Raw genomic sequence first — 10,976 nt, forward strand, 5'->3', positions numbered from 1 at the left:
TATAATAGTCCAATGTTATTTTATTACCTTCAAAGTTCCCGGGGTAACGCTAGGTGGATAATTTTGAACATTTACCATGCAATTAATTGTGATAGGCTTAGCTAAAGGCTTTTATGGTAAGTAGACAAATATTGATATTCATAAAAAAAAATTACATGTGACGAACTGAGCAAAGGATTTTTTGCATTAAGTGGTCGACTCTCAAGGTTGAGCATATTTACCATATATCAGTAGGCTATGCTCAAGGTAGATTAGGCTCAAAGCAGGCTAGGCTCACGGTTTTATATGGAGTAAGTAATTTTGGATTCTGCCCCATCATGGAAATTTTGTAGTTTACTGATTTACACGTGAAAAGAAATAGGAAGGCTAAGATAAAGTTGCTTTGAGTTAGGGATGTAGCCCGTCAACAAAACTTGGGGGGAAAATCCTTTAAGAAAGAGAAGTGAAATGTTGATCAAGTTTATATCTCATTGAGAACCGCGAAGGTATTCATCTTTTTTTTCATTTATTCTTCGTCTTTTATTTCTTTTTTCACAACTTTTTCTATTTTATTTTTTTTCACTTCTTCTTTTTTGTTTCCTCCAAGTGACTTATTGTAGTTGCTTTATGATATTTGCTAATGTCTTAACTAGTAAGAATGACAAGAGTATACCTTATAAAATTATTATTGAAAAAATCTCAAAACATGTAATTTTCTTTTTTTATCGAGAGTCTTTTCAAAGAAAACATCTTTTTTTTTTTCGACCAATGATACGATATGAGTGATTCATGCATGAATGAATCTATGACTTTGATTTTTTTTTCTAAGAAAAATAGCTTAATTTCCACACACTCACATTCTTTTTGTTCTTTTTTACAAGTACTTTGGCTAAATCATGGATAAAAAACTTCATTGCCGTTTTAACATTAGCAAGTGGTGAGTCTTTCGCTAACTTTAAATCTTAACAATCTCAGAGATTGCTTCAAAGAAGAAATAAATTTTATTGACAATGGGAAAATAGATCCACATTGATTTTCATAGTTTTGTAAACTTAATGCTTCATGTATGGATCATCTTCCTTTGAAAACCTAAGTCATCATACCTTCATTAGAACTTGCACTTTATGCTTTAGTGAAGTACAGTTCTCAGTTGAATGACCTACAACTCTTGCATGGTAATCAAAGCGAACTTACGGGTCATACCATTTTGGATAAGGTAGTTGCAATGGTTATACGGGTACCGAAGTTAATAAATGACTTTGAAATAATTGGGATAACGACTCGGTATGGGATAACAACTCGGTATAGGATATTGGGATCGAATGAAAGCTCTATCGCTTTAGTTGTCTCCGACTACTATGATTGTCTAGTAATGTTGGCGATCTTAGTTGTGGGTCACACTGTAGAGCCAACGAGTTTATTGGTACCATAGAAGGATTGTATATTGTAGATCATTGTTGGTGCCTCCACTTGCGCTTCGAGGTTACTGTCTAGACTTTACTTTTCCTCTTAATAGAGCTTCTATTATTTTTAGGATGTGACTCTCTATCAATTAAAGGCACTGACAGTTGTTCGGTTGCTTCTCTCCATCTCCCTGCATTTTCTTTCCCTACAGTTTCTTTTTCTATTCCCTACCGAGCATAGGTCATACCTATGTCATGCTTGTATTGATTTAGAAAAGAAATTTGATTTCTTCAGCATTTCCATTGGTAACATTTTCTTTTTCTTTACCTATTAAATTATCTGAGCAATTGGCCTTTGATGTTTGTTCATCTTGGAATGTGAATTCAACCTGACATATTGTAGGAGCTTGTTGGCCTTTCTTGGAAAGCTGAGCTTCATGTGACAAATTGTTCTGAGGGAAGCCCTCTATTGATTGACAAAGAGGTGGGTCCACCCTAGGTGATGAATTATTCTGAGGTTCGACTAAACTGTTAGGTTGAGAAATGTCTCCAACTGTAACAATATTCTTTAAGACATTGAAAATTTCCGTGACTTGCCCCTGAATCTTATCGATGTCTTATCTCATCTTCTTTAGCTCTACATTCTGCACCTCCATGATATGTTCTTGGACCTCGTCTCTCATTTTCTCCTCATTCAATTCTTTCATGACCTGTTTGTGGATTTCGTCTCTAATCTTCTGTAGCTCAGCATTCAGTTCTTCCATGTTATGATGCTTTATGTACCTTGTATATAAAGAATGGTAAATATGTGGTTGTTAAGCTATTTTTTGTAAGAGTTCATGTTGATGATTTAATGGAGAATACACAGATTTTGATTTTTTTTAAGATAGAAATTGATATGCATGAGATGATGTTATGCAAACTTTGGATCACAGATTAAGGGAAATTTTAAATGATTATGTGAACAATGCCTGTGAAAATATTGCTTTTTTTTTTAATATATACACTTAGACATGTAAAATGATGCATGAGAAAGATTTATTTATTTATTTATGTCATGGACATCTGCAATGATGCGAAAGATAGACAATTTTTTTTTTAAATTATGTTATGGTCATGATGCACGCAAGATAATTTTTCTTTAATTTATGACATCGACACATGGAAAATGATGCATGGGAAAGGTGTAACAAATATGCTACAAATTGTCCCAAGATAAATTAGTACATTCTAAATGCATGCAAATGTAATGGTAGACTCTAATTCACCCTAAGAGAATGAAACATGAATATGTATATGAAATTAAACTCTAGGGTTATAAAGCCGAACTCCTAGATTTTGGATAGAAGTGAATAAATTTGAAAGTTTTTGCGTGCCTACATAGGACATTTATAACTACTTTGAAAGCCAGCACTTCTACCAAAAACTTAAACAAACACTACAAGAATTAAAGGCTTTGCCGACTTTTTTCTTCCCGACGTATAAATAGTCGTCGGGCAAAGACCTCTTACCCGACGAAAGGTAAAATAGTCGGTAGTATTACCGACGATTTGTAAAAATAGTCGCGAAAGATCTAATTTTCCCCACGGTATATATAAATCGTCTGGAGATGTAGATGTTATCCCGACTATTTTAAGAAAATGTCGGGAGATATTGTTTTTTTATTTTTTAGATAATATAACACCAGACTATTTTAAAATATGGTCGAGAAAGATTGTTATTCCCGACGGTTTTAAATTATAGTCGGGGTAAGTTGGATTATTTTGGTAAAGCACCGTGTATATTGTTTTTCAATTATTTTACAAGTCCAGACTATTCTAAAAATAGTCGGCAATTATTAATATGTTCGACGGTTTTTAATAATGGTCTGTAGAAGTTTACTTTATGCAACTATTTCAATTGATCGTCGAACATAATTTTTTTTTTTATTTTTTAAATATTACTTCTACCTACTATGTTTAAATATAGTCCGGAATACTATCTTTTTAATTTTGCCTTAATTTAAATATTAAGTCTTCCGACTATTTTTAATAATAGTGGGGAATTATAATTTTAGGCCAATGTTTTAAATAAATCTGCATATATTTTCATATAATTTTTTAAATAATAATTATCCCGACTGATTTTGAAACTAGTCGAGAGATAGAAATTTACTCGACTGTTTTGAAAAATAGTCGGGTATATTATTTTTTTTTAATAATAATTTTTCCGACTTTTTTTTTATAGTCGGGAAAAAGTAAAATTTCCCAACGCTTTTTAATATACCGTCGGGTACCATATTTTAAAAAGCCCTATTTCACTGTTAAAAAAAAAAAACAAAAAGCCCTATTTCCCCTTCATTTGCGATAAACCCACCCCTCACCTTGCGTTCGTTCGTTGCTGCAGCTGTTGTCATCGCCGCCGTTTGCCATTGCTCCCTCCCGCCGGTCTCCCTCTCCCTTTGCCACTGACTCCTCGTCTCCGGTGGTAAGATTATTATTGTTTATTCGACCTCATCCTTCTTCTTTAAACCTCTTAATTGTTTCGTTCCTTTTGCACTTGATTGAAAATTTACAACATTAGAGGGGGAGATGGAGAGGGCAATGATTTAACAGGAAGGAGTATTTGGTATTTGGCTAATGGGAAAACAACATAAGAAACAACATAGTGTAACTTCATGATATCATTTGGGCAATTTGGCAATTTGAAGAGGGCGGTAAGAAATTAGGGATTGCTTGTTTTGGTAGAAATTATTTGATTGACGCAATATATGTGACATATGGGGTTTCGTGGACACAAATTTGGCAGTGGGGAGACAAAGGCAAGGAGGAGGACATGGGTAGAAATATGCCAAATTTCTTGATTAGAAAATTCGATCAAATTCTGTATTATATCTCTCTGCCTTAGACAATAACATTAACCAACTAGCAGTACTTAATTCTGTATAATGTTAATTTTTTGTGAGTTTTGAGTTGAGGGTAGTTTCTAATTGGAAATCGAGGAGTTAAGTGAATAATTGATGTGGGCATTTGCCTTTTTTAGTTAACGTTAGTTCTCGTCGCTTTTTTGTTATTAAAATTAGAGGTCAAAGGGAGGTTGCTGATGAGCATCATACTTCATAGTAGTTTAGTAGTTTATTTGCTTATTAGAAAGATATTCTTTAGTTTCCTTAACAGCTACTCGTTTTATTTTGTCTGCTAACTGCGTTGGAAAACTTATTGTTGATATTTTACTTTTAGCTAGAGTTTCTGATGTGATTTTTCAATTATTTTTATCTTTTAATGTATCAATTTATTTCAATTACATCCTTGATGTGAAATTTCAAGTGAATTGAAAAATAAGATGGTTGTTCTCATGTTTACCTTTGGCGTGTCAAAAAAAAAGAAAAAAGTAAAACATGAATCTCCCAAACTTTTAAAACTTACTTAACTACCAAAAACTTATCTCCCTTCTTCTATCAATCAAACTCTCACCTCCCATTTCTCTCTTTTACTCTCTTGATCTCTCAAAATCACTGCCCTTCACAAGTATTTCGAACTTAATCGTAAGTGTTTCGAACTTAATCACAGGTGTTTCGAATTTAAACGCAGGTTTCGAACTTATCTCCCTCCTTCAATCAATCAAACTCTTTTACAAGTGTTTCCAACTTAATCGCAAGTCATTTTGAAAGGTTTAGTTGGAAAATGAATAGAGATTGGATTAAGCTAAGAGATAGGTTTTCAAGAGACTATGTAAAAGGAGCTTCACAATTTATGGAAGTGGCCAAACGTCATGCTAACGAGTTGGGAAAGACGAGATGTCCATGCAAAAAATGTCAGAATGTAATATGGCATCTATTGGATGTAGTGGAACAACACTTATTCACGAATGGGATGGAGTTTGCTTATTCACATCTCTTGTGCATGCAACACTTATTCACATCTCTTGTGCATGTGATGGAGTTTGCTTTGATTGAATTTATGCTTCATTTGTCTTGTAAATGATAATGGTAGTATTGAATAGATTGAGTTTAGTTTTAAGGAATTGCACAACTCCAACATTTTGTAGAAAAGGAGTATTTGCATACAGGTTGATTGAATTGCACAACATAGGGTTGCTAAAATAGGAATTGCACAAACTCCAACATTTTCATTGAATTGAGTTTAGTTATGTTGTTTTTAGATTCAAGACTTCATTTCTTTACTTAAGTAGTCCTTTGATTGAATTTATGCTTCGTTTGTCTGATAGATCGATCAAGGTGTTGGAGTTGTTGAGAAATGTTTTGACTTCTCATTGTTTGTTTCCTATTATGAAAAGAGAGGAATTTTTTGTGTTTGATATCTCTTTAAGATTCTTTGTATTGTATTAAAGACTTGTGATAGAATCAAATTTTACTTTTCATTCTTTACCTAGTTTGAATTACTAAACATTCATAATGGTTTTGTTTTGTTTTTTCAGGTACTTTTGGGAATTACTATTCTGCAAGGCTTCACGTGTTAGAAGATTAGATAGGTGAAACTTTTTTGGATAGGTGCAACTTTTGTAGACGGGTGCAACTTTTGTAGAGATGAAGTTTTTGCGTACAGGTGCAACTTTTGTGGATAGGTGCAACTCTTGTAGAAATACAGTATTTGCATACCGGTGCAACTTTTGTTGTGATGTAATATTTTATTATTACATCCTCAACGATTGTAACGTACATAAATTAGGGATACAAATTTTGTAACAGACATCCTCAACTCTCTTAATTTGTAAGAAGATTATTTTATTTAATATAAAATCATATTAATTGATATTTTGATAATGTGAATTTAAATATCATAAATTAGGTTTCTAAAATAGGGATACAATTCAAATTAGGATTGAAAAAAAAAACTCTCGACGTTTTTCAAAAAATGTGGGGAAAAAGTCAACTTTTCCCGACGTTTTGTACTCCGTCAGGAAAAGTTGACTTTTCCTAACGTTTTGTACCCCGTCGGAAAAAATCAACTTTTCCCGACTTTTTGTACTTCGTCGGGAAAAGTCAACTTTTCCCCACTTTTTGTACTTTGTCGGGAAAAGTCATTTTTTCCCGACTATCGTATTTCGTCGGAAAAGGTCAATTTTTCCCTACGTTTTGTCATAAGCGTCGGGAGTTACCTCTCCCGACGCACCTCTCCCGACTCTTTTGCCGACGCAAAATATTCGTCGGGAAAAAATTTTCCCGACGTTTTAAAGCTTCGGGAAAAAACTTATTTCTTGTAGTGAAATAGCTAGGAAGAAGTATGTTAAATAATTTTTTATTCTTTTTTATTTAAAAAAGTGGTTCATTTAAAACCTTATGATTAAAATTCCAAATCAATCCTAATTTTTTTATTTAAAAACAATATGCCATGAACGACATAACAACGCACATAAAATGTAATATGAATATGATGTGAACTTATGTACTAATGCATCCTAGAGGATAATGGCCCTCAAATCTTCCATATGCTTTGGCAGTATGGTCGACTTGAGTGGAGAATTTCATGAGCTTACACGATAACTGAAATTCCACGAAGGTCACACTATTCAGTCTCCAATCTAATCTTAAAGGTAAAGCTCGGGTAGGAGGCTTGTGAAGTTGTGTGAATTGTATGATGATGCAAAATCAAATTAATCACTATACAATAGAATAACTACAATGATACAATATAAAAACAAAATAAATGGCTTGACTCTCTTAATATCCCAAGTGGAGTCGCCAAGCTGTTGCAACGTCATCACGACGCGGAGCGGCAGACGTTATAACAGAATTTTTGGTTCAGGAGTCGACTGAGCGTAGGGAAGGTGTTAGCACCCTACGACACCCGTTTGAAAACAGTATCACATTTTTTCAAAAATTATCCTATTATTTATTGGTCCAAAAACAAAATACTTTTATATTTAATTTTAAATTTTCCAAATTTATTAAAGTCACATTTTACAATAAAATGTGAATTAATAAATATGAGTGGCACAAAGACCATTAGAAAAATTTTACCACCTCGAGAGAAAGGGGCATAGGAGGGCGTAAACTTGGATTGTGGATCTGAACAACCAAGTTATTGCCACTATACCAACAACTAAATATGTAAAATAAGTTTCCTTTAAAAATACAAACATGTTATTTTTAAACTTTGTTTAAAAAAAGGGAAAAAAACTATAAACGAAAATTAAAAAAAAAAGAACTTTTTATTTTATTCATGATTTGAAATTCGTTTAAAACTGTTTTATTTATATAAAAAAAATCTTATGTGTATAACCAAACTTATTTATAAAATATCTTATTAAAAATTTTCAAAATTTAAATAACAAATATTTCGAAACAAACTTTTACTCAGTTTAAGTTTTTTTTTATTCTTTTATTTATTTTCCTAAAAACTTGGATTTATAGCTTTCTTAAAAAGATTTTTTTCTTTTAAACTTAATTTTTACTAATTCAAACAAATTTATTTTAAATCTATTTACAAAATCTTTTCCTCTTTGTCCAAAAGAAATTTACTTTAAAAATTTTATTTTAAAACAAATTCCTTTTTAGAAAAAAACCTTTTATTTATTTTGCATTTTAAAAAAACATGGTTTAAAACAAAATTTTTCCTCTTTCAAAATCAACTTTTATTTACCAAAAAAAAACTCTTTTTATAAAAAAAAATCATTTATCTAAATCATTTACTATTTTTCAAAAACATATTTAAACATATTTTAAAGGTTTTGTTTTATTTTGAAAAGTTTTGTTTATTTAAAACAAATCATTTTATTTTTTTTAAAAAACAATTTTGTTAAAAAAAAAAAAGAAAAGTATCTTTCATAGGATACTTTAAACTTTTTTTTTTAAAGAAAACTTTAACAATATCAACTATACCGTCTACCAACAGCGATCTTTGAATCTTGCTTCGTCGGAATTTTACTTGGTTGAGGAGGTCACTGAGGCTTCATGTGGGTTGGTCGTCTGTGCTCGCTGGTCTTTCACAGTTGTCGTCGGGATAGGTACTAGAGTTTATTTTAGAGAGAGAAAGAGGGAGTGGTTAGAGGTAGAAGATGAAGAAGGAGAAAGAGTGAGTGGTGAGAGGTAGAACATGAAGGAGAAGGTAGTCCTAGAGAGGAATAAAACTGAGTTTTCTAAGGGGCTAGTATTTTCTCCTTGTAACAATGAGAGGATTAGAGAAAATAGAGGAAGGAATGGAAGGAGAAGATGTCATGTTAAATGGTTTTGACGAGGAAAAAATCAAAGAGGAAAAAACTGTTACTAAAAGTCAATCATTTAAATAAAAAATCTAATTTATGAAATAAAAGTAAAAAAAAAACAAATCAAATTCTTTTTAAAACAAATTTATTTTTTTGTTAAATTTAATTAAATTAAAACTTTACATTAAAACTTATAATAAAGTAAACTAATGATATTTTAAACCAAAACAATTAAAATATAATTTAATAAAGTAATAATAAAAAAATAAAAATAATAAGATAAATAACAAAAATTAAGTCGGACCAAATACAAAGAGCGGTGTGACTCTTGCCACACAGGCTCCGATCTTTTAAGTCAGAATCAGAATTTGTAGCATCCCTTCATTATGAATATTTACCTTCTATTTATAGAGGAAAAGTCCTAAGACTATCAGGATGATATATTCTTTTCAATCTAACGGAAATCCTCTGAAAACCCTAAGGCCATTGGGAGGAAAATAGGATTTTCTCATCCATAAAAAACTCTATTAATTTTCATTATCTAATTAAATTGTAATGGAAAGTTTATCACAACTTACATATGCATTTTTAAACAATAATGTTAATATAAGGAATATGTAAAATCCAAAAAAACAATGACATTATACTTTGTTGCGTCCGATATTGTTTTTATTTTGTAGTCATTATATATAAAGTCCAAAACTCATATTATATTATAGTTATAAAAAAAATTACTCACATTCATATATTTTTTTTCTTTTTGTGGGGGATGGACTCATATTTTATTTTAAATTATTATACTGAACATTCAAGAGATTTGGAAATCAAGAGGATGTCCAAAGTTGATTAAACTAAATTTTCCATTTGGTTTTTTTATTATATTTGATTAATCGTTCCATTTAAATTTTCCAATTAGATTAATAACAGATATTACAGCATAAGTAACTCATTCTTTCCCCTAAAAAAGAATAAAATCAAATCAAATAAAGCTCATTTCTAAAATTCAAATAAAGCTTCTCATCAACCTTACAATGTGTATGATAGTCAAGTGCCTAAACCCTAAATGTGTGTGATAGTTAAGGTGTATTGTTTTCCGACCCCTGGATAATTAAAAAAAATTAAGAGGTTGTTCAAAAAAAATTAAGAGGTCATTCAAGCGACCGAGACCGAGTTGCGAATTTGGTGAGTCCCATCATTTTTTCTTTCTTCCTTTTTTATTTTTTATTTTTATTTTGGTGTGTCTACCATTTCTCTATTTCTCTCTCTTATTATTATTATTTTATTAGACTCCCTTACTCTCATCTATCTTCTTCTAATTTCCAATTATTAATCTTTTTTTCTTTTTTAACAATTTATTTGATTCAGTTTAACCTCTCTCCATATTCATAATTATACCTATTGAAATTTTCCAATTTGTAATGTAAATATATTTTTTTAATTCATAGATATATATAATTTTCAATTATTATAAATTGAATTATACTTCTACGTAGTTTTTTAAGATATGTATATGAATTATGTCTTGATATAGAATAAATTTTAAAATGTCAAGCTTAAATAATTAAATTTAAGCATTTAACTGATCTTAATTATTTAGTGAAAATTATTATTATTATCTTAATTAACGTTCTCTCCCATCCATGTTTAAACAATTATAATTTGTAAAAAATATAAAATTTTAAACGAGTGGCCTTAAAATAAGAATAATAATTTATTTTGAAAATTATTTCTGGCCGACAGATATTAAAATAAAATAATATATTTATTCTTCAAATTAGTCATATTCAAAATAACAAAATAAATTGTATTGTATTTTGAATTTACTAAAATCAAATCTATATTAAAAAAGATGTTTAATTTTTTAAATTAGACACAATGAAAATAACACATATTGATGTATGATATTCATTTTGAATTTATTCAACTAATAATCTAAATATTTATTATTTTATTTTTAAAAAGATTCATACAATAATATAACTTAACATTTAAATTTTAAAATTGACATAAACAAATTTTAATTAAAAAATTATAGAATTTAACTCTAATCCTAACTTTCAAAAAAAAAAAATTATTGGTGTAAATCTATTTTACACAACTCCCAACTTAATAACTCAACGGTTTGAACTCAACACAGACTTCAGAACTCTAAGATAAGAAACTTTGCAACTTGAACATATATTAAACAACTTGAAACTAATTAATTTCTCAGATTTAGTCTCAGATTTAAGAACTTCATGTTTAACAACTCCACCTGCGACTTGAACGTCCCTAAATTTCTAAACTTTCAATAATATTGTATTTAATAGATCTCAAAATTTCACAAACTATTTGTGAACTTTCAATTTTGTATCTAATATGAACTCTCACTTATTATATCTTTTCTACGCACGCCTTAAACATAAAATTATTTAGTTAATTTATCAATCGTTAGGTTTGACTCAGAAACCA

The 10,976-nt window shown here is 30.1% G+C and overlaps 1 long non-coding RNA gene across 1 annotated transcript; it reads left to right on the forward strand.

Annotated features, from left to right (window-relative positions):
• The first annotated feature begins 3,681 nt into the window (after positions 1-3,681).
• LOC148209531 (uncharacterized) lies at positions 3,682-6,135 on the forward strand. Its single transcript, XR_015792690.1, has 2 exons — positions 3,682-3,848; positions 5,799-6,135. It is a non-coding gene; the product is annotated as an uncharacterized LOC148209531 (long non-coding RNA).
• Positions 6,136-10,976: the final 4,841 nt, after the last annotated feature.

The sequence above is a fragment of the Momordica charantia genome (genome assembly GCF_013281855.1).
Source record: "Momordica charantia cultivar OHB3-1 chromosome 8 unlocalized genomic scaffold, Mcharantia_2.0 BLBB01000008.1, whole genome shotgun sequence".
Taxonomy (NCBI): domain Eukaryota; kingdom Viridiplantae; phylum Streptophyta; class Magnoliopsida; order Cucurbitales; family Cucurbitaceae; genus Momordica; species Momordica charantia.